The following is a 27851-nucleotide window of genomic DNA, read 5'->3' as shown; positions in this document are numbered from 1 at the left end:
GCTCTTTAAAGCCTCAGAGATTGCTCGCCAGGTGCTGAGCAATCCCGCCGCAACCTTGTCGTTTGTAGTAGCAGAGTCCCACACCTTGACCTCAATTTGGTCCCATGTTTCAGGATCATAAACTGTCTGATTGTTAATAAAGGGAATAAGCTGTAAGATTACCAGGACAGTCTTTGTTTCTAAGGACATATGATTCCCCATAGCACGCAACTGCTTACCTTCGGCCAGTGAGGGTGTCCTGGTTTCAGTTAGGACAGAGTGAATTTTCCTCCTAGTAGCTGGCAGGGTGCTATGTTTTGGATTAGAATGAGAAGAGCGCTGATAACATGCTGATGTTTTAATTGTTGTAGAGCAGTGCTTACACCAAGCCAAGGACTTTTCAGCTTCTCGCTCTGTCCTGCTAGCGAGCAGGCTAGGGATGCAGCAGGAGCTGGGAGGGGACAGACCCAGGACAGCTGACCCAAACTGGCCAAAGGGGTATTCCATACCATCTGACGTCATGCTGAACAATATATAGGGGTGGCTAGCCGGGGTGGAGGTGTGGCCGGCTGCTCGGGGATAGGCTGGGCATTGGTCAACGGGTGGTGAGCAATTGCATTGTGCATCACTTATTTCGTACACATTATTACTATTAATACTATTATTATTATTATTATTGTTGTTATTCTTTTCCCTGTCTTAATAAACTGTCTTTATCTCAACTCACAGACTTCACTTTCCCGTTTCTCTCCCCCATCCCGGAGAGGGAGGGGGTAGGGTGAGCGAACGGCTGTGTGGTGTTTGACTGCCAGCCGGGCTAAACCACAACAGAGGGGCAGTTGTGTGCGCGGGTCCGCTTCTCTCAGCTTGAGCTTCCTTCCAGCTCCGGTGCCCTTATTTCCAGCGACTTTCTGTACGAGCTTCTTAGAGCGGTTTGCTGAGTTTGGCCGAACCCATCTTCATTAGGCGATCAATGTCCCTGTTCCTGTCCTGGTCCCTGTTCTGTTAGCCTGTCCCTGTTCCTGTTGTTCATGTCCCTGTTTGTTTTCTTCAGATCCCTGTTCGGGTGCCATTTGTGGGGTAACGACCACACGGACACCAGGGTTCTTTTAGGATCAGTAACTGCTGCTACTTTATTGATGACAGAGCTTCATCATATCGTGTTGCATCCCATATTGAGGACAGGCTCCCTTCTTATACCATTCGCCCCACAGCAGTACTTTTCCACTAACTATTCATTGGTCAACAACTTTGCCCGGCAACAGCAAACACCCAGCAACTTCCATGCCTTAAGGGCTGGAGAACAAGCAACCCCAGACGGCAAGGCGGCAAGGCATCTCCTGAATCACCCTTCTTTGTTCCCTCTCAACTCTTTACATTCCTGATGGCCTCATCGTTAAGAGTCCGATGTTATCACCAACCATGGGGCTTGTCGACCCCCATGGCCACACTCCCACATCTCCCCCTTCTTTATTAACATCAACCATCTTCTTGACACGAATTATTACTCCATATATCACACTCTGAACAGCTCACAGGCATCTGGTGATAACTCAAACACTACAGTGTCTCAAAGGGAAAAAAAAATCTTCCTCTCACAGCCCCTAGATTTTAATAAAAGTCTGGGATCCCTACATATTACTAATGGCACCTGGATTTTATTATTTTTTTCTAATCAAAGCAGGTCTGTTGACAGCCTTATTTCCATACCAGCTGGGAAATTGCCATATAAAAAGCAGTCATCTCAGACTCCGCAGTCACAGGCCCTCTTAACAACCAGACCTAGCAGCAGTGGAGCTGCTGGGAAATGTGTCTTACACTTCTTTGCAGAGGGGTCTGCTTGTTTTTGGTTGTTTTGGGTTCCCTTTTTGGAAAGGCCTGCTGTCTGAAGGTCCAATAACACAGACTGCCTGCCTCACAGCTACATCATGGTGAGATCAAGACTGGCTACAACGCACTGAACTTTGAACTGGAACCTCAGCTGGAAGCCCGAGACTGGGGTTCATCATTCCCAAGCCTAGAACTTAACATCCACTGGTCTTACATGTGACAGCCCAAACTATAAGTGAGACCATCTTGGCCAAATCCTAATGTATGTCAGTGCAGCTCCTAATCAAAAACAATTACAGAAGCTCTGATCCACTTAAACATGTTTGAAGCAAAAGCACCTGGACAGCTACCTTCCTCTGCTCCTGAAGCATTATTAGTTCAGTGTCATCTTAGTCTTTCATGTGCCTTTCACATAAGGTAGGAATGACACGATAAGCATGTCCTTAGCACAGCAGGACTTCTGGCAACCTACCTCCCCACAACTCCTACAAAGGGCTATCATGTTGACTTGATTCCCAGCACTGTCACATGCAGGCTTGAGGAGAACAGGAGGGGGAAGAACTTGGCTGAGCATCTCCAGGAGCTGTGCAAGGGCTAAGGGCTTTGCTCAAGCAAAGGGCTTTGCTCAAAGCTCTTAGCTATTACTGCCTAGTATGACCATGAGAATTCAGGCAGCTCATAAATCTGCTTATTTGCAAAGATTAAATGCCAAAATGTCAGTATATTTAAAGCCACCTCCAATGAACTAGAGACAACTGAAAGCTCAAGCTCTTTCAGTATGATGATGGAAGTGCCCTGTCCCAACCTATGCCTGTCCCCCTCCCCTTACACCCAGTTACTCCCCTCTTGCCCTTGCATGCTATCACAGATGAAACAGTGGTAACCTCGCCGTGTATACTCATCTACATGAGGAAAGCATCCACACGCTAACAAAATTTCCCTATGCAGCATGCTTGTGGATCACACATCCTGAAATTTCTGGTCTTCAGGACAAAGATTGAAGGAATCAACACTACTGGGTCTGGCTGGGATGTTAACTTTCCTTGCAGCAGCCCATACAGTGCTGTGCTCTACACTTGTAGCTAGAACAGCACTGGTATCACACCAGTGTTGTGTCTATTGCTGCACAATACTGGCACAGCATCAGGACTCCCTCCAAGCCCCCCAGAGCCGGCAGGCTGGGGGTGGGCAAAAAGTGAGGAAGGAACATCACCAGGGCAGCTGACCTAAACCAACCAAAGGGATATTCCATACCACATGATGTCACACTCAGCAATAAAAGGTGGAAAAAGGAAGAAGAGGGGAGGCGTGGGCTCTCGTTGCGAAAACGTCTGTCCTCCCGAACAACAGCTACGTGCGTTGAGGCCCTGCTTCACCTGCTTCAAGGACGTGGTCAAGCATTGCTCGTTGGTGGGAAGTAGAGAGTAATTTCTTTCCTCTGCACTTCCACACAGCCTTTGCTTGTTGTCCCCCCCCTTCCCCTTTCCATTTTTTTCCCTTTAGTTAAATTAATTAATAATAATTTTTCCTTAATAATTATTTTTTGCTTTAATTAAATTATCCTTATCTCAACCCATGAGTTGTTTACTTTCACTTTCTTCTTTCCCTCCTCTTCTGAGGAGGGGGAATGAGAGAGTGGTTGTGGTGGAGTTCAGCTGCCTAGTAAGGTAAAACCACCACACCTCCTCTTTCAGAGCATCCCACTAGTATTTGCTGTCTTTGTCTTTCAGCATCCAGTTCACAGCCCTTGCGCTAGTTACATGAAAACGCCACCCTGTACGGTTCCTGAATCCAATGGATGTTAAAAGTAGAAAGCTGCTAGTGGCCAAATTAACAGCACATAATTAGTCTCATGCATAAACCTCTTAAAAAAGTACAGGGCAAGATTAGACAATTAACTTTGTCAGAGTACAGGAGAATGTGCTGAAACGCTTACATTTGCAACGTAGCATTGTCTGCAATTCTCACCGGGCCTCCTGTGAGTAAATACTCTAGGTCAAATCCTTGACAGCCTTATTTAGATTTTGCTCACTTAGTGCAGGCTCTGCTCAAGTAAAGACCACATACAATCCAGGGAAAGACTTCAGAGTTTGGCTCTATGTTTTGACAGCCTATAAAAGAGCAGCTGAAGTGTAATGATCAGCAAAAGTAAGCCCTTCTATAGACACCACCATCTGAAACCAGTACTGTTTTACACACTTGCCAGAATATACCTGTTCACTGCAGCATATTCTGCAGAGCCCCAGTCAGCCAACCTTTAAAAACATCCCAAACTGGGGAAGGGCTTCTGCCAGTTCCCTTTATTGCTGCCACATCTCAACACAGTGATCAATCAGCAATTCATATACACAATCAAATAGACTTTTCCCTGGGGAGTGGCAGACCCAGGGAGATTAGCACCTGTCTCTTCTGTTTATCACTGGCAGGTGCTTAAGTGAAGCAAGATATAAGCTTTGCTAAAGTGAACAAAGCTCCCCGAAAGATAAGATGAATGTGCTGGGCCAGGGAGCTAAGGCTCGCTCAGGAAAGAGCAAATGATTCTCCATCTGTTTAGCAAAGGTGGCTTTGTGAGCTAACAGGAGGAACAACGTTTCATTAACATGGTGAGCGGTAAGAGCCAATGCACAGTTACTAGGAGAAAGCCTTCTGCAGCACAAAGGAAATTTACTGGCCCTACAAAACTTGTGCACCTTGGTGACTCTAGGCTGGCAGGCGCAGGCAAGCGCAAGCTAGCTGCATTCCAGCTAATCCCAGAGCTGGAAGATCAAGAGGACCTGGAGCAGAGGTGTGGACATGAGCCGGCTCTGATCGGGAGGCAGGCCAGCCACGTTCATGCAGCACCTGAGCTAACAAGCCCCTCTTCTCCCCAGACAGCACTCCATGCAGCTTAACATCAGCAGCTAGAGAGCTGGATCTCTGTATCATGTTCTGCTTTGCAACCACCTGGCGGTGTAAACACCAGATACTGAAACAGCTTTTCTAAGTAGCAGATCTAGGTGTAACTATTATAGGCACCTCCTTGGCTTTGAGGAACTCAGGTGTGCAGAAAGCAACAAAACAAGGTGAGAATTTAACCACTAGCTTGCTGCCCCATTGGACCGCGTAAAAGTTAGAAGATGTTGCCCTCAGTATATCAGTAAGGAAAGGAGAAGACTATTCCCCTCCCATTTCTTAAATTTTATCTAGGCATTTGTTGTGGTTTAGCCCGGCTGGCAGTCAAACACCACACAGCCGTTCGCTCACCCTCCCCCCTCCCTCTCCGGGATGGGGGAGAGAAACGGGAAAGTGAAGCCTGTGAGTTGAGATAAAGACAGTTTATTAAGACAGGGAAAAGAATAACAACAATAATAATAATAATAATAGTATTAATAGTAATAATGTGTACGAAATAAGTGATGCACAATGCAATTGCTCACCACCCGTTGACCAATGCCCAGCCTATCCCCGAGCAGCCGGCCACACCTCCACCCCGGCTAGCCACCCCTATATATTGTTCAGCATGACGTCAGATGGTATGGAATACCCCTTTGGCCAGTTTGGGTCAGCTGTCCTGGGTCTGTCCCCTCCCAGCTCCTGCTGCATCCCTAGCCTGCTCGCTAGCAGGACAGAGAGAGGCTGAAAAGTCCTTGGCTTGGTGTAAGCACTGCTCTACAACAATTAAAACATCAGCATGTTATCAGCGCTCTTCTCATTCTAATCCAAAACATAGCACCCTGCCAGCTACTAGGAGGAAAATTCACTCTGTCCTACCTGAAACCAGGACAGATATCCACCCCTTATTCCATACCATTTATGTCATGCTCAGGTTACACTCTTTCCAATACCTTCTAATTAATCACCATTTTCATCTATGATATATAGCAACCATGGTAGCGATGACATACAGTGTTATATGATAATTAACATACTATAATTCAACTCATGGGCTATTCTCACCCAGTATTAGGTCCCCTTGAGGTACACACCGGACCTCCCCATTCTCTTGCATTACCCACCAAGTGCATCCAGGTCCCCGAGCAAAAGCAATCCCACGAATGGGCTTGCCTTTTCCTGAGGCGGGAGTAGCCCAGACTGTCTTACCCAGCATGTTTCTTACGTGCACTACAGGAACTTTATCCCCTTCTACAGTGCGTAACAGGTTTGATTGGGCAGGCCCAGCTCGGTTGGCAGATCCTCTAGTATTGACTAACCAGGTGGCCTTTGCCAGATGTGTTTCCCAATTTTTGAATGTCCCAGCACCCATTGCTTTCAGTGTAGTCTTTAACAGTCCATTGTATCGTTCAACTTTCCCGGAGGCTGGTGCATGATAGGGGATGTGATACACCCACTCAATACCATGTTCTTTGGCCCAAGTGTCTATAAGGTTGTTTCGGAAATGAGTCCCATTGTCTGACTCAATTCTTTCTGGGGTGCCATGTCGCCATAGGACTTGCTTTTCAAGGCCCAGGATAGTGTTCCGGGCGGTGGCATGGGGCACAGGATATGTTTCCAGCCATCCGGTGGTTGCTTCCACCATTGTAAGTACGTGGCGCTTGCCGTTTGCGGGTTTGGGGGAGTGTGATGTAATCAATCTGCCAGGCCTCTCCATATTTGTATTTCAGCCATCGTCCTCCATACCAGAGAGGCTTTGACCGTTTGGCTTGTTTAATTGCAGCACATGTTTCACAATCATGAATAACCTGTGCTATAGTGTCCATGGTCAGGTCCACCCCTCGGTCACGAGCCCATCTGTATGTTGCATCTCTACCTTGATGGCCTGAGGTGTCATGGGCCCATCGGGCTATAAATAATTCACCTTTATGTTGCCAGTCCAGGTCCACCTGAGCCACTTCAATCTTAGCAGCCTGATCCACCTGCTGGTTGTTTTGATGTTCTTCAGTAGCCCGATTCTTGGGCACATGAGCATCTACATGGCGTACCTTTACAACCAGGTTCTCTACCCGGGCAGCAATATCTTGCCACAATGCAGCAGCCCAGATGGGTTTGCCCCTGCGTTCCCAGTTGTTCTGCTTCCATTGTTGTAGCCACCCCCACAGGGCATTTGCTACCATCCATGAATCAGTATAGAGATAGAGAACTGGCCACTTTTCTCGTTCAGCAATATCTAAGGCCAGCTGAACGGCTTTCACTTCTGCAAACTGACTCGATTCACCTTCTCCCTCAGCAGCTTCTGCAACTCGTCGTGTAGGACTCCATACAGCAGCTTTCCATCTCCGATGCTTTCCCACAATACGACAGGACCCATCAGTGAACAGGGCATATTTCTTCTCATTTTCTGGTAGCTTGTTGTACAGTGGGGCTTCTTCAGCACGGACCACCTCCTCCTCTGACGATATCCCAAAGTACTTGCCTTCTGGCCAGTCCATAATCACTTCCAGGATTCCTGGGCGACTGGGGTTTCCTATTCGAGCCCGCTGAGTAATCAGTGCAACCCACTTGCTCCATGTAGCATCAGTTGCATGATGTGTAGAGGGGACCCTTCCTTTGAACATCCAACCCAGTACCGGCAGTCGGGGTGCCAGGAGGAGCTGCGCTTCAGTACCGACCACTTCCGAAGCAGATCGAACTCCCTCATATGCTGCCAATATCTCCTTTTCGGTTGGAGTATAGCGGGCCTCAGATCCTCTGTATCCCCGACTCCAAAACCCCAGGGGTCGACCTCGAGTTTCCCCAGGTTCTTTCTGCCAGAGGCTCCAGGTGGGGCCATTCTCCCCGGCTGCGGTGTAGAGCACATTCTTTACATCTGGTCCTGTTCGGACTGGCCCAAGGGCTACTGCATGAACTATTTCCTGTTTAATTTGTTCAAAGGCTTGTCGTTGCTCAGGGCCCCATTCAAAAGCATTCTTCTTACGGGTTACTTGGTAGAGCGGGTTTACAATCAGACTGTAATTTGGAATATGCATTCTCCAAAACCCCACGACACCTAGGAAAGTTTGTGTTTCCTTCTTGCTAGTTGGTGGAGACATAGCTGTTATTTTGTTGATCACATCCATTGGGATTTGACGACGTCCATCTTGCCATTTTATTCCTAAAAACTGGATCTCTCGTGCAGGTCCTTTGACTTTATTTTGTTTTATGGCAAAACCAGCCTTCAGAAGGATTTGGACTATTTTCTTCCCTTTCTCGAAAACTTCCTCTGCAGTGTCACCCCACACAATGATGTCATCGATGTACTGCAGGTGTTCAGGAGCCTCCCCCTGCTCCAGCGCAGACTGGATCAGTCCATGGCAAATGGTAGGGCTATGTTTCCACCCCTGGGGCAGCCGATTCCAAGTATATTGGACTCCCCTCCAAGTGAAAGCAAACTGTGGCCTGCACTCTGCTGCTAGAGGGATGGAGAAAAATGCATTAGCAATATCAATTGTGGCATACCACTTGGCTGCCTTTGATTCCAGTTCGTACTGGAGTTCTAGCATGTCCGGCACTGCAGCACTCAGTGGTGGCGTGACTTCGTTCAGGCCACGATAGTCCACTGTTAGTCTCCACTCACCATTAGACTTTCGCACTGGCCATATGGGACTATTAAAAGGTGAATGGGTCTTGCTGATCACTCCTTGGCTCTCCAGTTGACGAATTAGCTCGTGGATGGGAATCAGGGAGTCTCGGTTGGTGCGATATTGCCGCCGGTGCACAGTTGTGGTAGCGATTGGCACTTGCTGTTCTTCAACCCTCAGCAACCCCACAACAGAAGGGTCCTCTGAGAGACCGGGCAAGGTAGACAACTGTTTAATGTCCTCTGTCTCTAAGGCAGCTATGCCAAAAGCCCAGCGGAACCCTTTTGGGTCCTTGAAATATCCTCTTCTAAGATAGTCTATGCCAAGGATGCACGGAGCATCCGGGCCAGTCACAATACGGTGCTTTTGCCACTCATTTCCAGTTAGACTCACTTCAGCTTCCAATACAGTTAACTGCTGGGATCCCCCTGTCACGCCATAAATACAGATGGGCTCTGGCCCTTTACAGCTTGATGGCATTAGAGTACATTGTGCACCGGTGTCTACTAGAGCCTTATACTTCTGTGCGTCAGACGTGCCAGGCCATCGAATCCACACAGTCCAATAAACTCGGTTGTCCCTTTCCTCCCCCTGGCTGGAGGCAGGGCCCCTCTAGTCCTGGTCAGAATCTTCACTTCTGTGTTTAAAAGACTGCCTGCTAGAAGTTGGAGCAGCAAACTTTTCAGAGAACCCCTTTCTCCCGATTGTTTTCTTTTGCAACTCACGTACCCGTGCCTCTAGAGTCTCAGTAGATTTTCCATCCCATTTTCTCATGTCCTCTCCATGGTCACGTAGGTAAAACCACAGGGTGGTGCGGGGTGTGTACCCACCATATTGTCTTCTTTGCATGGATGCACGTTTACCCCTAATAGCCGAGACGCTGGTTTGTACAGGTGGGGAAGAAAATACACTCTCTTTAAGTTGCTGGACCTCTTCAATAAGTTTCTCCAAAGTATTCTCTTTTAGTTGGTGGCCACTGGTTCGTTCAGGTGGGGGGGAACATAAATTCTCTTTAAGTTGGTGGACCTCTTCAATAAGTTTCTCCAAAGTATTCTCTTTTAGTTGGTGGCCACTGGTTTGTTCAGGTGGGGGGGAAGATAAATCCTCTTTAAGTTGGTGGAACTCTTCAGAGAGTTTCTCCACAGCCGAGACGCAGGCCTGTAGGGAAGAGGAGAGATTTCCTTCGTACTCCCGGAGTTGTTTAGCCATGTCACCCACTGTGGGATCTTCACCGTTTTTCCAGGTTATTATTGCCAATGTGCTGGCCCATGATGATGGTGCATTCCGTACAAACTTCCGCCATATGGGTCGAGTACACTGGACTTCATCTGGATCTGTGGATGTTTGTGCATCGTCTAAGTCCTTATAAATTACTTCCCGTACGGCTAATTCCCTCAGGTACTGAATTCCCTTCTCCATGGTGGTCCACTTGACTGGTACACATACAAGTTCTTCCTTGTAGGGATACCTTCCCTTCACAGCTAACAGGAGACGCCTCCAGAGGCTGTGAGATCGTGCTCCATCTCCAATTGCTTTGTCAATGCTTGCATCTCTAGCAAGGGATCCCAACCGCTTGGCTTCCCTGCCCTCTAATTTCACACCATTGGCTCCAGTGTCCCAGCACCGGAGCAGCCAGGTGACAAGCTGTTCACCTATACAGCGACCAAAATCTTTTCGCACATCTCGTAGCTCACGCTGGTATAGGGTTCGGGTAGTTACTGTTGACTTACTGACATCCTCATCCTCATCTTCATCCTCCTGCACACTTGATGGCCCAGCCTCGTCTTCTCCACACCCAGACTTAGCAGAAGACTTTTTGCGTTCTAAACGACCTGCGTCTCTATACCATTTTTTCACCTTTTCTACAGGGGCAACTTGCACTGCTACAGCTCGCCTCTCCGACCCAGCCACAGGGTCTGCCACAGGGATTGGAATACCCTCTGCAGGGTCAACTTGCACTGCTACAGTTCGTTTCTCCGACCCAGCCACAGGGTCTGCCACAGGGGTTGGAGTACCCTCTGCAGGGGCAACTTGCACTGCTACAGTTCGTTTCTCTGACCCAGCCACAGGAGTGGGAATGGCTGCGGGAGCTGGAGCCGGGACGGCTGCGGGAGCTGGAGCCGGAATGGCTGCGGGAGCTGGAGCCGGAACGGCTGCGGGAGCTGGAACGGCTGCGGGAGCTGGAATGGCTGCGGGAGCTGGAGCCGGGACAGCTGCGGGAGCTGGAGCTGGAACGGCTGCGGGAGCTGGAGCCGGAACGGCTGCGGGAGCTGGTACGGCTGCGGGAGCTGGAGCTGGAGTGGCTGCAGGAGCCGGGACTGGAACGGCCGCAGGGTCTGTCACTAGGTTGATAGTAGCATCAATTGCAGCTCGATAGGCACAAGCCAGACCCCAGCACGCCACAGTGATTTGTGTCACTTTGGAACTGCCAGAGTCATGACACCTTTTTTTCAAGCATTCTACCAGTTTTTTAGGATTTTGCAGTTGTTCAGGGGTGAATGTCCAAAACACTGGAGGTGCCCACTGCCCTAGAAACCTGCCCATATCCTCCCACACTCCCTGCCACTCGCAAATATCCCGCCTCAAGACAGATCTCCGGATGAGATTCCTAAGTAGTTGTTTAACCTTAAACAAAACCTGAAGCGCATTCAGGAGACATAACAACAAGAACATGCTGGTCTGAGTATCCCAAGGATATTCAACATCTTGGAGAGCTACCGTAACTAGCTCGGGGGATAAGAGGGTGGTGAAGGAGGAAGGGAGAGTGAACAGGTAGGAAAAAATATCTTCCCCTGTCCCCTCCAGAGACTGACTCCCTGATGAAAAAAGGCAATAGGTGTAATTGCTAATAGTTTCTGAGATATGGTTTCCGAAGTATAGAGTCGACGACAGTGCTGAGTACAAATACCAGGTTAGAGTCATGACCAGAAATCTCATCATTTCATAAGCCATCGTTACACCACACAGTACCATAACAATCTTAAACCAGGGCCCGGAAAGGGTAAACAGCACGACAGGGAGCACATACAGAAAGTAACTTGCTATAAAACTCAATTTGGGAAACAGGCACAGCAGACTTGAGATTAAGGCAATCAACATTGTGACTAGCAACTATTAAGCAGGTCGAATACTTATACCAATTTTAGTTTAACACACTCTGGTCAAATCTGTCGATATCTCAACCCTTCGAGACCCACGTTGGGCGCCAAATGGGCTGTTGTGGTTTAGCCCGGCTGGCAGTCAAACACCACACAGCCGTTCGCTCACCCTCCCCCCTCCCTCTCCGGGATGGGGGAGAGAAACGGGAAAGTGAAGCCTGTGAGTTGAGATAAAGACAGTTTATTAAGACAGGGAAAAGAATAACAACAATAATAATAATAATAATAGTATTAATAGTAATAATGTGTACGAAATAAGTGATGCACAATGCAATTGCTCACCACCCGTTGACCAATGCCCAGCCTATCCCCGAGCAGCCGGCCACACCTCCACCCCGGCTAGCCACCCCTATATATTGTTCAGCATGACGTCAGATGGTATGGAATACCCCTTTGGCCAGTTTGGGTCAGCTGTCCTGGGTCTGTCCCCTCCCAGCTCCTGCTGCATCCCTAGCCTGCTCGCTAGCAGGACAGAGAGAGGCTGAAAAGTCCTTGGCTTGGTGTAAGCACTGCTCTACAACAATTAAAACATCAGCATGTTATCAGCACTCTTCTCATTCTAATCCAAAACATAGCACCCTGCCAGCTACTAGGAGGAAAATTAACTCTGTCCTAACTGAAACCAGGACAGCATTTCAAGGAGCACGTTTCTTTTCTTCAAACAACCATGCACACAGCAACAGAAAAGCACAAATGTTGCACTCATTCACCCAGAGGCAGAAGTTTAGCACTGTGGTGCTGCTTCTTGCATCGCTCCAGTCCTCAAGTCTTTAGTTTAGGCTTTGCAAAAATATTAACTGAGAAATGCTAAGTAACTTGTCTGACACCATAAAGGAAACGTGTCAAAAGCTCTGACCCAATGTGCTGGTGCCCAGCGTCTTTGCAGAATACAGATAATCCTTCGACATAGTAAAAGTAGATGGTATTTGGGATTTTCTGGTTTAAGGGAAAAAATAGTTCCTTGTGAATTTGTTTAATGTAAATAAACCCTCTATTTATCTTTGTCTTTAATAAATTCATACATTATTAGAAAATCCTTTATACAAGAAGACCCACTGAGCTATATCATCTCATTTTAAGAGATTTCCTGTTGGTGGAATACAAAGCAGCCACCTGCAATCGCCTAGTGCTCGAAAGGATTTAAATAAACACACACACATAATTAGATCAGTTAACCTTGCAAATTAAAACAAGCACATTGCATTATCTCCAGTTTATCCTAAAAGAAAATATGAAGTTCCCCCAGATAAATAGTTTAATAAAGACAGTGAAGAGCTTATACAAGCAGCATAACATTAAGTCTTCTAGGCATGCAGGCTAACAGGATGAAAACCCACTTTCTGACTCATTTCATGTTGGAGGACTGGATCCTGGTTTGCACAGGAGCGAGGGTTCAATGTAATTCACAATTTAATCCACATTGTCAGAGCTATTTCCCCTGATATCACTCAGGTAGCCTGAGCTATTGGTCCTGGGTCACTCCCTATGCAATGGGAAAGACTAGGTGGGATGTGTGGCCACATGCAACCACGGCTCTCCAAGAGCCATAGGAGACAGACCTTCAGAAGGCTGAACTTAGGGCAGATACATTTTGTCACCATGGCTGTGATCCCACTTTGTGGCTCAGGCATCGACATTTCTTCTGTAAGGTAACAACTGCAGCTGGGGTGAGCTTCCTCGCACACCCAGAAAGCTAGGCACAGCTCACCACGTATTATGCAGTGTTTAGATGAAATTTTATAGGAGAGTTTTCTACCAGCTTCAGAGCAGGTTTGCTTATTGGTTTTTAATCCCAGATCTCATCAAAACAGGATAAGCAGAACATCTTGGTCGAAATGCTGTCCTGCATCCGAGGCACCACCACAATAAGAAATACGCTGAAAGCAATATCCTTTCAGAAAACATTTCAGTGCTTTCCAGTAGAAGAAAGTTTTGTTGCTTGCTTACTTTTCCATCATTTCCGCTCGTAAGATTTGGCAGCACTTTATGCTTTAAGCAGTAAAGGAAACGGTCCCAATTTCAGCAGCGAACTGGACCTGCACTACAGACCTTGCACAAATGAAGCTCCTACAATGGCAGGGCACAAGCCGTGTGCTGCTCCTTGCGCTGATGCTGTAGATGTTGGTCTTGGAACCAGCAGCTGCTATTCCTGGGGCTGTCACTGCTGCTGATGGCACCTGTTCTCAGGACCAAACCTAACTCATCAAAAAAGGTTTGTGAAACCCTGCTCTAAATGACAAATTTAAGGCTCTCCTGTTTAAATATAACATTCATATATATACACACACATCCTCATACACTACCGAATGTCATTTAAGCACTAAGGAAAACACAGAACTGTTGGCTACAATGGCGGCAATTTATTTTTGCCTCTAAAATTTACCCCCAAACTACACTTGTTGAAGAATCTGGAACAAGACGATCCTACTGTGAGGGCTGGTTAAAAGATCTATAGAGAAATAAGATGCCCCAAATTAAACAGTTTGGAGTGAGAACTTGCTGCTCTCTCACCTAGTGTCAGGTGTGTCATTTGGGCCACTAAGATCTGTAAAGATATTAAGATCTCTAGCAGAAATTGGTGCTTATACATGTAGACTCCCCACAGAAGTAGACTGAAATCTGAATGGACCATGGGAACTGAACTCATTTTTATGTTCAGGATGCATTTAGGTTGCACACCAAACACGTCAGAATCTCTATGATCTTCAGGCTGGTTTCTGTACAGATAATGAAATTCCTAAGTCAAGGCTTGATTACCCACTGCCCTTGGTTACCAAATTGTTCTGGTTAGCCTAGCAAACAAACCCACATTTGCATCTGCTCCTCTGCAGATAAATCCCCTGGGCTGGCACAGGAGAAGGTCATGGCATTGGGAGCACATCCCTTAATGCCACAAGCTGTACTGTGCAGCCCTGTAAATAAACACGGGGGGCTTAGTTACCAAGGCTATCCCTTCTACACCTCTTACTGGATCCTGAACGTTAAGGAGAGGAAAATAAAAAAAAATGAGAAGCAACAAACACCAAGAAAAAAAAAGCCAGAAAATAATCTGCCTGCTACAATGCTAAGGAACAGATCCTCCCTTGTCTATTTTACCTCCCCACCCCCCCACTCCACCCCACCCCATTCTGCTGCAGATCCAACACAGTCCTCGAGTTTCATTTCAGAAAGTAAAGCTGCTAAGCAGTTACCAAGTGACCTTTGCCTCTCAGATGAGTATTTATGGCAGGCAACACATACATCAACAACAACAAAAAGTTTCCCCAGTAACAAAAATGTTTCTGCCAGCAATGTATCTTTTACAAGCTTGCAAGATGCACCAAGAGTCTAATAATCAGATTAAAATCACATCAAACTATGTTGGGAAGTCAAGGTGAAGGCCTTTGGATTGTTCTCATGAATAGCCCTACCCAGACCTACCAGGTGATGATAAATTCAGTTTTTTTGCTTGGTTGCTGTTTCTGAAATTTATTTTAAAGGCTTACAGTTTTTAAAAGCCAAGAGGTGGGAAAACAGTTGGTGTTTTAACAATTCGTACCAGCATCTAACAATCATGAAACAGTTAAGAAAAAAAACATGATTTCTCCTGGGCTTGGTAGTAAGTAGCTGGTCTTCCTTTTGCAGGTAGAAACCCACACCTCAGAGAGGCAAAGTGATCGTTCACATTTCTAATAGCTAACCTAGGAAAAAACACAAAACTTCAAGTCCCAGGACAGGATCATATGCCTCTCAGGATCACTGGGAACCAAATTAAAGAGATTTTAGAGAGATTTAGTGCAGAACAGGAATGGTGAGAGTTTTAAGCTGTGAAACAAGAAGAGATACTGAAGTCCTCGTGCTTTGTTTCCATCTCCTGTGCAGTGCCTGTGTGAAGTCTGGCTGGAATCTTTCATTTCCAGATAGCGTACCGCGGGCTGGGGATAGGTGCCTGAAATGGATACCACAACCCTGTTTCCCCTCCCTGCAGGAGGCCACCTGGGAAATACAGGCAAGCATTGACAAAAGAAACCCTGTCATCTATCAGGGTGGATTATTAGGTGTGAGAACAGTAGTTCAAAGTGTTAACACCTGCTTTGCAGATATAAAGAACAGTGAAAGCCTACCCAGATGTTTGCCTCCACAGAAGAGGTACCAGGGGTGAGCAGCATCCAGCCAGCCCAGCTACAGCATCTAGACTACAAAGCCCTACCCAGCTTGCAGCAGCGATGCTACAGTCACCTGTGCATCTCTCCACAGTACGGGGAAGCAGTTTTCTTGCTTTCAGGCTCAGATCCATCAGTTTTGTTCAGATCAGCAGCTCAGGCAATTTGAACCACCCAGCTGACTGTGCACAAAGCCGCTTTGGGAACCCTCAGGTGAGATGCTCTCCCCACAAACCAACAGGGCAGATGGGCAATAATCTCATTTGCCCTGTCTACTCAAGGCCAACAGAAAACAAGTAACTGCCCCACAGCCTGGAGGATCACGCATCAGGGCTCTCTACATTATTAAAGAGCCAGTGAAGCATGAGGAAGAGCCAACCCTATGGTACAGCCAGGGAACAACCACAGGACAGCCTCGGGAGCCTGTTAGGATCACAGCAGTTTTCTTTGCACTCTTAAACCTTTGGCAGCCACAGCAGCAAGCCTGGAGTTAACGCATGAAGCCCCAGTAAGGGGCAGAGCGATATCCAAACAGAGGGCAGGAGCAGTGGGCTCACACAAGCACTGCAAGGGCAGAACATTGCACCTGCCTGAGCCTAATCTAAAAGTCAAATCACTTGACTGCATATTCCAGTTAAACTAGCATGTCTGCCACCACTGAGCCCATCTGAGAACTGTATTCACCTACCCACTGCACGACTCCCACCAGCTTCTCAGTATAAAGAAAAGTAGTTTCCTTGGAAATAAGAGCGTGCTATCATTTGCAAACTTGTAGAGAGCCTGCTAAGCCTTGTCTGGCTTTTCCCCCAACTTGTAGTGGGGACGGACACTACAGATAGCTCACACAGAGGACATGATCACACCATTCTCTTGCATCTACTTCCAAGGAATCCCGATGAACTTCTTCCTCTGATTCCAATGGGAGCAGAACAAAACAGCTGAACAAAACAGCTGCTGAATGCGTATTTAAGAAGAATCTACCCACCAGCTTTGTATAAAATCATCACTGCTCTTCTACACACTGCCAGAAAATCCAATCTACTTCTTCCCTCCCCCCAGCAGAGTTTTCCGCACAAAAATGAGTCACTTTCTTTTGACTAACCCACAAATATCAAAAACAGCAACAAAGTCTGAAGAGCCTTTTCATTGTCTTCACCTCCACCAGGAAACTAAAATCCCGTTTCAATGCCAATTTCAGAAAGCCCCTATTTGTTTTTTGTGATGTATGGTTGGTTTGTTGTTCTTTTTAATACAACTGCTTATTCCCGCAGACTCCCAAGATGACATCAGCCAGCAGTGGGACTCGGCCACACGGAGGGACGACTTCTCCTGCACATGTGAGTGGTGGTTGCAGATACACCAGTGAGTCAGCAGCAAGCAGATACGCTATGCGTACACACAGCCCATATGCTACTGGATGCATCATCGTGCTGTAGTAGATCTCAGGCTCCAATACGCTCGTGGAGCTCCCCATCCACCCCAGAGAGAAGTGGTCCCTTGCACCGCTGCAGCCGTACCCCAAACTGGTCCGCTACCAGACCAGCCTCAGCCCCAAATTGCCGGGAGCCTGCATCAAAATCCCAGGGACCAGTGCCAAGCATTATGAAACAGCACACCCAGCCTGGATCCTGAGCTTCAGCAGCTTGTGAAAAAGATGCCTCAGCAACCTCAGCTGCACAGGGCAGTTTCAGATCTTCCCAGTGCAAAGATCTGCCTGTGGTGATGAATAAGCGCACAGTGGAAAGTCATCATCATCAGGGCTTCTTGTGGCAGCCCTTTGAGGACTCTTCTGCCTGGGGCATAATCTGAAGAGCTCGATGTAGCAGGAATTCGCCAGTTTCTTCCTGTCAGGATCCTCCCTTTCCCCAGGGAAAGGGGGTTTTGCTACTTTTTTATGCTTTCCAGATTTGTGAGAGTCCTCTTTTTTACATCACTTATGATTTGTGTATTTTTCATAAATGTAAAGCTTCATCAGAATTGCAAGCAGTATTTTCATTTAAATGAAGCTTTATTACATAATTGTTTCAGTATACTTTTGAACAAGGATTCTATAATACTCATTTTCTTAGAGATTCTGCTAACCTTTGAACGTATTCTTTTCTAAAAATGCCAAGTTTTTAACTATTTAGCAATATCAGCTTTCATATTTCCCATAAAACTGCTTTCCTACATTTTGTTGACTATTTCTTTGATAATAGGTAAGGTGATTGTGACCAAGAGATGGACAGTCATCCACAGAACAGATCTCAAATTTGTTAAAATTTAGATAAACTTACCGCAGCTCCCAATTCCCCCATGCCTCCCGCCTCCCAAGTAATGCAAATTATATGAGGAAATGTGTAATAAGTATAAGCTACTATTTGTTTCATATAACCATTTAATGCCTTGCAGAAGCTTGGTCTTCCAGCCAAGAATATGGATTCACAATTATTTAGTTAGACGTTAGGGTAGTTTACTTTGCAAGGCACCAGAGGAAAGAGTTAAGGAATTAACTGCGGGAGAGAAAGGCATGCTCTCGTGAATGTGAATGAGGTGTTCAGGAGACAGTTCTCAATCAGCAAACTAAGAAAACTCTTCAAAGGAGGACTAGCACCTCCTTGCTTCAGACAAGACAGAAAATACACTTCATGCAGCAGGGAAATCAGGTTATTTACTGTGCATGCACTCCTCAAGGCAGGCTGCTGAGGCAAGCCAGCATGTGTATGATCCCCTCAGAAATAAGCACAGATTGAAATGGGTTTGTGTCTCCTACTTCCTGACAAGCAGTGCTTTAGAGTACATCATTAGAGCACATCATCTACATTTTTTTTCCCATCTTCTGAAGGATCCATGTGCCAACTACTTGTACCCTAAGAAGTGTGGATGCTCAAAATTAAAGAAAAATCATCTAGGAATGAAACAGACTCTTCTGGCAAATAAACAGACCCCGATGAAGCGGGCATCAAGGGAGGATTTCTCATTTTCTTCTTGAAAGCAATGTTTCATCTGCATGCCACTTATCAGTGAGTGTATTTGCTATCACTACGTATCTGGGTGAACGAGAACACTACCAAACCCAGTAACACCATGAGTAAACAGTTACAGACCTAAACTTAAAGAGCTTTCTACTGATAGACATTTAATAATATAATATGAATTATGGGGTACCAGGATTATTTGTCCTGAAATATTACCAATTATTTGCCCCAGCAAAAAGTATGTATTTCCCTGCGTTAGTATGGAAAGGGGTATCATGTATCATTTGAGTATCATGTATCATTTAGACTCACTACTTTTGTGTTTTCCTGACAGAGTAGGAAGTGGCAAAGAAACGGACTTTTTCCCCCCAAAGTCCAAACAGAATTGTCTTTTGAAAATAAGAAAGGATTATCACATATTCTAGAAAAAACAAAACCACAAATTGTTTGGCAAAGTGTTTTCATAGTGCTGAAAGCTAATAGGAACCTCTACTAATAGATTTGAAAAATTATTATTTGCATTCAGTTTTCCGTGCCTATGTCACAGAAAGCTTTTCAGAAGCCCCAAGAGGTATAATACAAAAGATCCAAGCTAGTCAGAAGACTGTTCATTAATACTTATACTTTCAATGCATCTCCTTCAAAGGCATGCTTGAAGCTGTAGAAAGAAAAGACTCGCAAGAAATAGTTGTCCATAGTAATTAGTATCCTTTATTGAAGGCCATTTATCCAACTTCCAGAATATATTGTAGACCCACCTAACTCTTCAAACACCAGAGGTTATATTGAACAGCAATTTAAAGAGCAAGAATCTTACAGGGAAGGAACATACATACTGAAAAAAATACCAGAATAATATAACACAGGCAAGTTTTTGAAATCTGTCTTCCTCTTCGCATTAGACACATCTGTCCCCCACTGAAGTTCTCCATCTTCTACTTGACACAGCCAACTAAACCCCCAGTAGTTACATTAAATCTTTGGAGAAAGTCTCAAGAAAGCTGTTCCTCATTTGTTCACCCAGCCAAACTAAGCCTTTTTTCCCTCCTAATGAATTTGGAAGAAGGGCAGAAAAGAGTTTCCCTGTGAAATCAAAAGCTACGACTGAAACAAGGCTGATAGGCTGCTGAAAATGCACCGTGTTTGTCAGTGAAAGACCTTGTTTGTAACTGTAAGGATTGCACGCAGAAGGTTTTTTGATCCTGGGAGGACTTTGATCTACACTAACCCCTCAAATACAGCAAAGGATGTCAGTAGGCTGTGGAAAAAGAAGAGGAAAAAAAGAGAAGTGCAGGTATGCAGCACCAAACAGATGACAACTCCTGACATGTTTGTCAAGCACAACCAGGCTTTGGACAGAGGAGAACAGGCGTCGCACCCCTGGAGAAAACTAGATTTCTAGATTTCACCATCTATGCCAGAAAATGCCATTCAATAGAAGGAGAGATTCAATGAAAGCATCTCAGAGCAGCTCTGGGCATGAAGTTTGAGGTAAATAAGCCCTTTACCAGCATAACTTAGCTTCAAGGAGTTTGACACAAATGAAATTCAGTGATCTCCTTGTTTCCAGTTCTCACCACAAGTGAATGAGGCTTGACTAGAGCCATCCCTAGACGTGAACGGATCGGAGCTTGGCGCCGATGTGATATCACATGAACTTTTCTAGCATGGGTGGGCAGTGTACAGCTACAGAAAGACATCACCCTCGGTGCTAAGATAACACAGATAAGACCTTTCCTGCACACAGGACTAATGGTTGTGCACCTGTGAGCAGTGTGGGAGGCCTACACTGAAAGGAGGTTACCTAAGACCATCTCTTCCACATGCCACTATAACATTCCCTCGCCTCTCCTCAGGACACTGCCCTGTCACAAACATTCATCCTCCCCGTGAAGCAATAGCAAGAAAAAACTAAATCCCCCTTGACAAAAGGCCTCCTTCCCTCCTGCAGTTCTCACCTAGGCAGGGGGAGAGGACACCTGAACAAGCAAGACAATGCAAAGGCTCCACCTTCTTCCTGTGCTCAGAGGCACTAGAATAACTTTGAGGAGCCTTGCTCCCTGCTAATCAGCATCTTTTGTGCCCTTTGGTGAGATGTGGTAGAACACATAGGCATCTTGTATTATGTCTTGGAGAAAAGGAGAGTAGGGAGTGAGGAATACTTGGTCTCTATTATTCTTGGCATGACCCTAACGCAAGCGTGGGGCTGTTTGCAAGATGCCTCTTTTTATTGAAAAGTGTATCTGACCCAAATTTTATTACAGATGTCAAATACAGTATGGACAAATACAGCATGAATCTAAGAATTTCTCCTTTCTTTTACTCCCCCCTCCCCCGCTTTTTTTTAAAGTAATAGTAAAAATGCCACTTTTCCCTTATTTATTTTCAGGTCAATCACAAGAAAGAAGAAAGAGACAACCCTTTTCTGAAAGGCAAGAGTCATCCTGAGCCATCACCTTATGTTGGAAGAAAGTTTTTCCCTCCCAACAGTTATCATCCTTTGTCAGCATCACAGGAACGTCTAGGACACTGTAGTCAAAAGCAGGGGTTGTCAGTACTAAGTACTGTACCCAAACACAAATGTATATGAAAGGAAAGATCCTACTCTGGAAAACTAAGTGTCAGTAGTCAAAGAGGTAACAGTGGAGGAAGCTTAATTAGCTCCATTTTATTAGATATCAAGGCAAAGATGGGTTCACTGACTTGCCCATCAGAGGCAAGTACTATACCTAGGTTTCCCAAATCCTGGTTCTCTGCTTCAGCCCTCAAAAACCACACCTTATCATAGGCATGTATTTTCCCATTACACTTTTCTCTTGGCGCTACTTGCCCACCCAAGGAAGACACAGGAAGAGTAAACTTAGTCTATATCCCAGTCCCTTCTTGTTACAGCACATCAAAACCCTACAGATTACAGTCCTCTAACAATCAACCAGGTCTAGCATTGTGCCTCAAAGGTCCATACAAAAATTTTCTCCTACTCAAAAAATATCCTTAGTATTTCAGGTAAAAATAACTCAGTAATTTAACTAAAAATAGAGGGGAAGAGAAAATAAAGGAAGTACATGTGCAAACATTCTCTCTTCAAATAGACAAGAATCTGCTGAGCAGGAAACAACTGGGGTGGACAGAGGAAAGCCAGTGCCTGTTCAGTTCTTAGTCTGCATTAGGTAGGGCAGGGATTGGTACCTGGGAGGCTCCATATGTCCAGCAAATGTCATGCCTGCCTCTTGGGTTATTTGTTTTTCTGGCCCTCTCATTTCAACAAGAATTCCCTAATATGTATCGAAGAAATCAGTCTCAAATACTTGATCCAAACTACCATGATTTCACAGACTGAAAGGGCTTGAATTGTTTCTAGAGAAAAATAATTTCATTTAAATAAGATTAAATATGGTGCAGAAGACTCAGGAGGGCCTTATCAAGAACACTGTCAGGGCTTAGGACAAAAAAGGAGCCTGGTCACCAGGTGACGCAGACCAGTATCACCTGGATTCCACGTCAAGACAGAAATGCTGATCTCCATTGGATATGCAGATTCAGTATTTACATACAGCATTTGGGAAGCTTAGGCATCCCATATTAATGTCATCATTCCAAGTGTGAGGGAAACAGACCCACCTGCCCTTAAGGCTTCTTCAGGAGAAGTCAAAGTTAGGAATTTCCTTCAGTAAAAGAAATGGTATGAACTGTTCTCATTCTGGACACGTACCTTTCCTCACACAATGGACAAGTAATTTTAGGATGGACAGACTGATATTTAGTGACTCTCACTCCAGGTTGGATGGAGTGAATCCAGGTTTTAGCAAGTGGATAAACTGATGATAAAGTTTGAATGATGGATACCATGGACTTACTGGTGTAGGATTTCTGTGCATCGCTGACCTGGCCCCTACTTCAGAAGCTAAACCCGCTTAAAGAAAAGAAGTATTAAGTGCAACAAGAAGAAAACTGGAATGTAGCTTCTGTAAAGCTGTCAGAGGACATAAAAGGAAAGGATGTGCAAATAGTTATACCCTGATGTGATCTGCCATTGGATGGTTGTCCAGTCATTACGCTCAAGTTAGTTGTTAACTGTTGCTTTAAACAATTGCATTGAAGTAAATGTTCCATGACCAAAGTCTTTCTAGGGAGAAAACTCCAACCACCTTCCACAAGCACCTGGCTTTTGATGAAGACTTTTTTATTTTGTAGCTGCCAGAAAAAAAGGAAAAAAAAGAAAAAAAAAAGAGAAAACAGAGCTATTTCTAGGGAAAAAAAAAGTCAAACTAAGACAATTCTCTGATGAAATAAATACTTTTCTAAAAAAAAAAAATTAGAAACACTCAAGTCCACCTGGTACAAAGCTGATGTTATCCTTGTTGATTTAAGTGCTTTAAATGAAGAAAGGGAAAAAGGGTCATTCACTTTGATTAAAAGGGTATTTAGGCTAGGTTTCAAAAAGCTACAAGGTTACATGTCCTCTTAGTCCAAGTTCAAGGTTACAGCTGGTATTAAAAGGCAAAGCAAGTGACATCAAGAGTGCTGCTGTTAAACTTGGCGCTTGTAATAGTGTCGGCTTCTGTTCAGAACTCTCCTGGCCTCTGGACAGGATACTGCAATTCATTAACAGCTAGCAGAGACTTTCCAGGACTCTCAAGGATGTTTTCCAGCATATAAATGGAGAGACATCCAGTGGCTCTGTTCTGTATCACCAGGCCACTACAGAGAGGTGCAAGACTTCAAGCAACATCTCAGGAGTGGTCCTGGCTGACTGGATGGGCTGTGAATTATCCTAATGGTGATAATAAAGAGCATTTGCACATCAGCACAAAAAAAAAAGGAGCAAAGAGGATAAATGTGATTCTTAATCTTCAGCTATCTGCATGGGAAAGTATGATTAATAACTACAGAGGCTTAACATACCCTCCTCAGATAACAAGTGAGGTGACCTTCTCAGAGCCCTGATTATCCTCTTCTAATGGGCTTCATTTATTGTGTAAACTAATAACCAAGGCCTAAGCACTGCACAGTCCAGGGTCTGCAGGAAAAACACTGGGCCCAAATGTGATTAAGTCGGTGAAGATTGCCCAGCAACACACAATGTTCGTTAGGGGGGGCAGGAGCAGGGAACAGATGGACCAGAAGAAGGGAAGGAGAAGTAACACATCCTGCAAAGAAACGGAGCAGAAAGTAGCAGGGATCTGCCTTTGAGTGGTATAAATCCCCTGCCTTTCAACTGAGATTGCTAGGAGTTTTCAGCCAGAATTGGTGGAAAGCCAGAATACAGCCCCACAGTACTGATACCAAGAAAGCAAGGCATTGGTAATGAGGAGATGTGATTGCAATGCCATCCAGAAAGTCAGCAGCAATGCCAGATCTGGAGAGCAACTCGAGTTGTCAGTCAGAGCGACTGTGCTGGAACAAAGAGGTGCTCAAAGAAAGATGGATTTCCCCAAAGTGAAGGAGTTCAATAACACAACCATGGACCAGGTGTGAGAAACACTCCGTAGCCAATAACTTAGGCTCAGGCGAGGATCTCAGTGAAGTAGTAATTTATTCGCGATTGCAATGGCGGGCGTCCCACAAGCAGGAGCGCACCTACTGGTTCCATAACAGCTGATATACTTTTTGATGACAGGACCCTCCCCTGTTTCCCCACTGAGTGGGTAATCCAGGTTCACAATCTATCTGATGCTTCACAGACAATGCATGGCCTTCAGTTGCCAGCCTGTTAAATTTCAAATTTCTTCTGAATTTTTTACTGTTTGAAGTGGTAATGTTTCTTCACTTATCTGACTTGACTTAACACCATGATTTTCACCTAATTGCTCTAAGGAGTCTGGTTGTCTGCATTTTACAAGGTCGCCTGCTAAGTTTTCTTATCACTGCAAGCATATCTCAATACCCCATTCCTTCCCTCTAAACAATGTAACTCTGCAAAAACAACATTTTTATTCCCACAATTCCCCCCTTTTCTTTTTTTTATAAATTGTTGATTTTTGAAAACTTTTCTCTAAGGTGTAATTTGGTAGATATCTTCCTCTTCTTCACCTTCTTTGCTTTCCATCTCCTCTAATATCATCCTCTTATCTGAGTAAGGTAGTGGCTTCATGGTCATTTGTTTCAATAGTGCAGTTTCAGTTAACCACTGTACTAGTCCTCTTACACAGGGGATAATGCAACAACCAACGGCTGTCAAAACTCCTGCTACTATGATCAAGGATGTAAATATGCCTAATTTTTCTGCCAATTCACTGGCAAGGGTGGTAAACCCTTGCAATGCTCTAGTTACTGTGCCATCCGGGGCAGTATTGTTGGGGATAAAAGTGCAACAGTGGTTGCTCAGTATCACACACACACCTCCTTTCTCCGCAAACATCATATCTAATGCTATTCTGTTTTCCTAAGCCATTTTGCTGGTGGCATCTAGTTGTTCAGCGATTCCTCTTATCGCATCCCTTGTATAATTTATGAATCTCTGCTGATTATAATAAATATAATTAATCCAATCCACATTCTTATTGATTGTTACCCACCGGAATAGTGACTCAAACCCTGCAGCAATTTGATTCCTGGCTTTCTGTTCATCGGGAACTCCTCTAGGCACCCCAATAGAATCTATGTACCCTCTGTCATCAAATGGTACTCCTAAGCTTCTTTTACTTCTTTTGGGTATTTGTGATGTTTCTCTTTCAAATGCCAGGGTGAAGGGTATAGCTAATTGAACAAGTGCACAAGTGCCTCCCCAATTAGATGGCAGGGTGGACCGTAAGATCTTCCCTCCACGGTACCACCAGAGATCTGCCCTGGGGATCTCAAGTCTTGAGCAGTTTCCCATCAAGTCCTTGGTAGCATTCAAGGTCCTCGTGCACAAGGCAAATTCTCCCAGATGCCGGGTAGCACTCACACCCTGCCGTGAGAGGCAAGCTGTATGGTTACCTATAGCCGTAGAGAATGCAGGGGGAACCCTGATACTGCTATCACACAAGGAAGGGAACAGCAAAGAGAGAGACTTACAGGCCTCATTTCCCCAGGCAGTCTTTTCTTGGTACAATGCAATCATACATCGCATCCCCTGGGAATCCCTGGTCCACCTCAATGGGCAGGGCACTATCTGGGCAATCGGTCATCCCGAGGCACAAGCATAGCAATTGCTATGGTTGAGACTCTGGACAGTATATTTGACCCATTCTATCCAGGCATTCACATCCCCATACCCTGTTTCAATCTCAAATGTTTGAAGTGCCGCATTTCAAAGAGGGCCTCCTGTTTTCTCCTTGAGTTTCTCCCTTTCTCTGATGGAAATAGAGGATCGTTTCCATACAGCTATTCTCAATCTGGCTGTTGGGTCTCTCCCAGTTATTTGTTCTCTCTGCTCAGTTGTCGTTGGGCATTTAAATCTCCACAAGCTAACACCTCACAAGCATCAAACATGACAGACTGTGGTACATAACCCTCTGTCACAGTCACCCATATTTTTACGGGGTATCCCGTCTTACTGTTATCTGGTCATGCCTTTTCCAAGTTGCCAATTGACCAAGGCTTTCTCTGAGGCCTACAATCACTAAAAATTAATAATTGATTTTTCCCTGTCATTATTTTTAACCCTTAGGTTTCCAAATAATTATCAATACAAAGAATAAGATGTACACTACTACTATAACAAACCCCCCCTTGGGAGCACTTCAATTCGCTATAGGTCTGTCCTTTCTCTCAATCACAAGTCACACTCATTAGTTACCTGTGAAAATAAAAGGTTAGTTCACAATTGTAAGCTTTTATCCCGCTCAGAGTCCACTATGAGTTTTTTCTCTTCGATTTCAACTTCCAACAAGCCTTCTGTAGGAACGGCTTCCCAGGTACTAGGGTCGACGGATGCCTTCACTCGAGTATAGTGAGTCCAACCTTTTTCCGCAGTTCCTATGGCTGTTTCAGTGGTTAGTAGTACTTGGAATGGTCCTTCCCATTCAGGCCGGAGTTGATCCTTTCCAGGTCTGAATCAGGACCCAATTTCCCACGGGTCCTGAGAGATGACAAAGAAGAGGACAACCCCAGAATACAGTTCTTAAGAAAACTCTCTTGTTTCGAATTGTGGTATCTCATCCCTCCTGCCCAGATAGGGTAATCCAAACAGCATCTCATATGGTGAAATTCCTATATCCTTTCTTGGTGCTGTTTGAACCTGGAGGAGTGCTAAAGGTAAGCATTTTACCCAAGGAAGTTGGGTTTCTAACACTAATTTAGTTAATTGCTTCTTTAAGGTCTGGTTCATTCGGTCCACCTTCCCAGAAAAGGAGGGGTGCCAGGGGGTGTGAAAATCTCATTCAGTCTCTAAGGCCTGCATTAACCCTTGCAGTACTTGTGCAGTGAAATGACTTCCTTGATCTGAATCAATGTTTCCAGCTATCCCATATCTAGGGACTATTTGCTCCAGTGATACCTTAGCAACCGTGTTTGCAGTGGCAGATACCGAGGGGAAAGCTTACACCCATCCAGTCACGTGGTCAATTAGGACAAACAAGTACTTAAGTCTCCCTGCTTTTGGTAACTCAGTAAAGTCTACCTGTATACTTTGAAAAGGTCGAATCCCTGGCTCCCGTCCCCCTCTAGGTGGGTTACGGATGACCTTTTTATTTGCCTTTTGACATATGGTACATCCTCTGCATATTTGCTTCTCTAAAGTGTATATTCCTACACAGACATACTTTCTTAGCACAACATCACACATTGCTTGCACCTCCCAATGACTCTCTTGATGTAAAACGATTAATATTTGCCTCATTGGTGCTTTATTCAGCATTTCTCTCCCATCAGGGAGTATCCATTTTCCCGCAGACTTCGTGGCTCCTGCTTCCTTAAAAAAAATCTTTCTCTTAAAACTTTTTAGTCCTTTCTTAGTTTTCAACAATTCCCTGAATCCTCTCTGGATTTATTCTCCGTTTTCCCTCAGACATTAGATGCCTTAAATACCTGACTTCTCTTTCTACATATTGTAATTTATTTTTCAATACTCCCAAGCCCTGCTTTCCCAGAAAGTTGAATAGCTTGTTAGTAGCTTCCTTCACAACTGTTTTCTCCTGTCCTGACAATAAAAGATCATCCACATTTTGTAACAGTAATTCCTCCTCGGGAGGTTGGAATTGCTCCAAAATCTGTTCTAGAACTTTGCCCAAATAAATTGGTGGCCCTGTAAACCCAGGAGGTAAAACTGTCCATCTGTATTGCTGCTTCCGCCCCCATTTCAGGGTCTTTCCAGTCAGAGGTGAATATATCTTTGCTCTCAGGGCCTGAGAGCACCCCATTAATAAC

General features: G+C 45.2%; 1 protein-coding gene and 1 long non-coding RNA gene across 2 annotated transcripts in view; both read right to left on the bottom strand.

The window, feature by feature from the left end:
* LOC121063021 (CUGBP Elav-like family member 4) overlaps positions 1–27851 on the bottom strand; it is a 1483068-nt gene that overhangs the window by 1305646 nt on the left and 149571 nt on the right. The window lies entirely within an intron of this gene.
* LOC121063029 lies at positions 847–27528 on the bottom strand. Its single transcript, XR_005815793.1, has 4 exons — positions 27518–27528; positions 20264–20271; positions 18690–18694; positions 847–1198 (listed from the first exon to the last, which is right to left on the bottom strand). It is a non-coding gene; the product is annotated as an uncharacterized LOC121063029 (long non-coding RNA).

This window comes from Cygnus olor, assembly GCF_009769625.2.
Source record: "Cygnus olor isolate bCygOlo1 chromosome W unlocalized genomic scaffold, bCygOlo1.pri.v2 SUPER_W7, whole genome shotgun sequence".
NCBI lineage: Eukaryota > Metazoa > Chordata > Aves > Anseriformes > Anatidae > Cygnus > Cygnus olor.
Note: the sequence above shows the minus strand (reverse complement) of the source record. Positions and strands in the feature narration are given on the sequence as shown.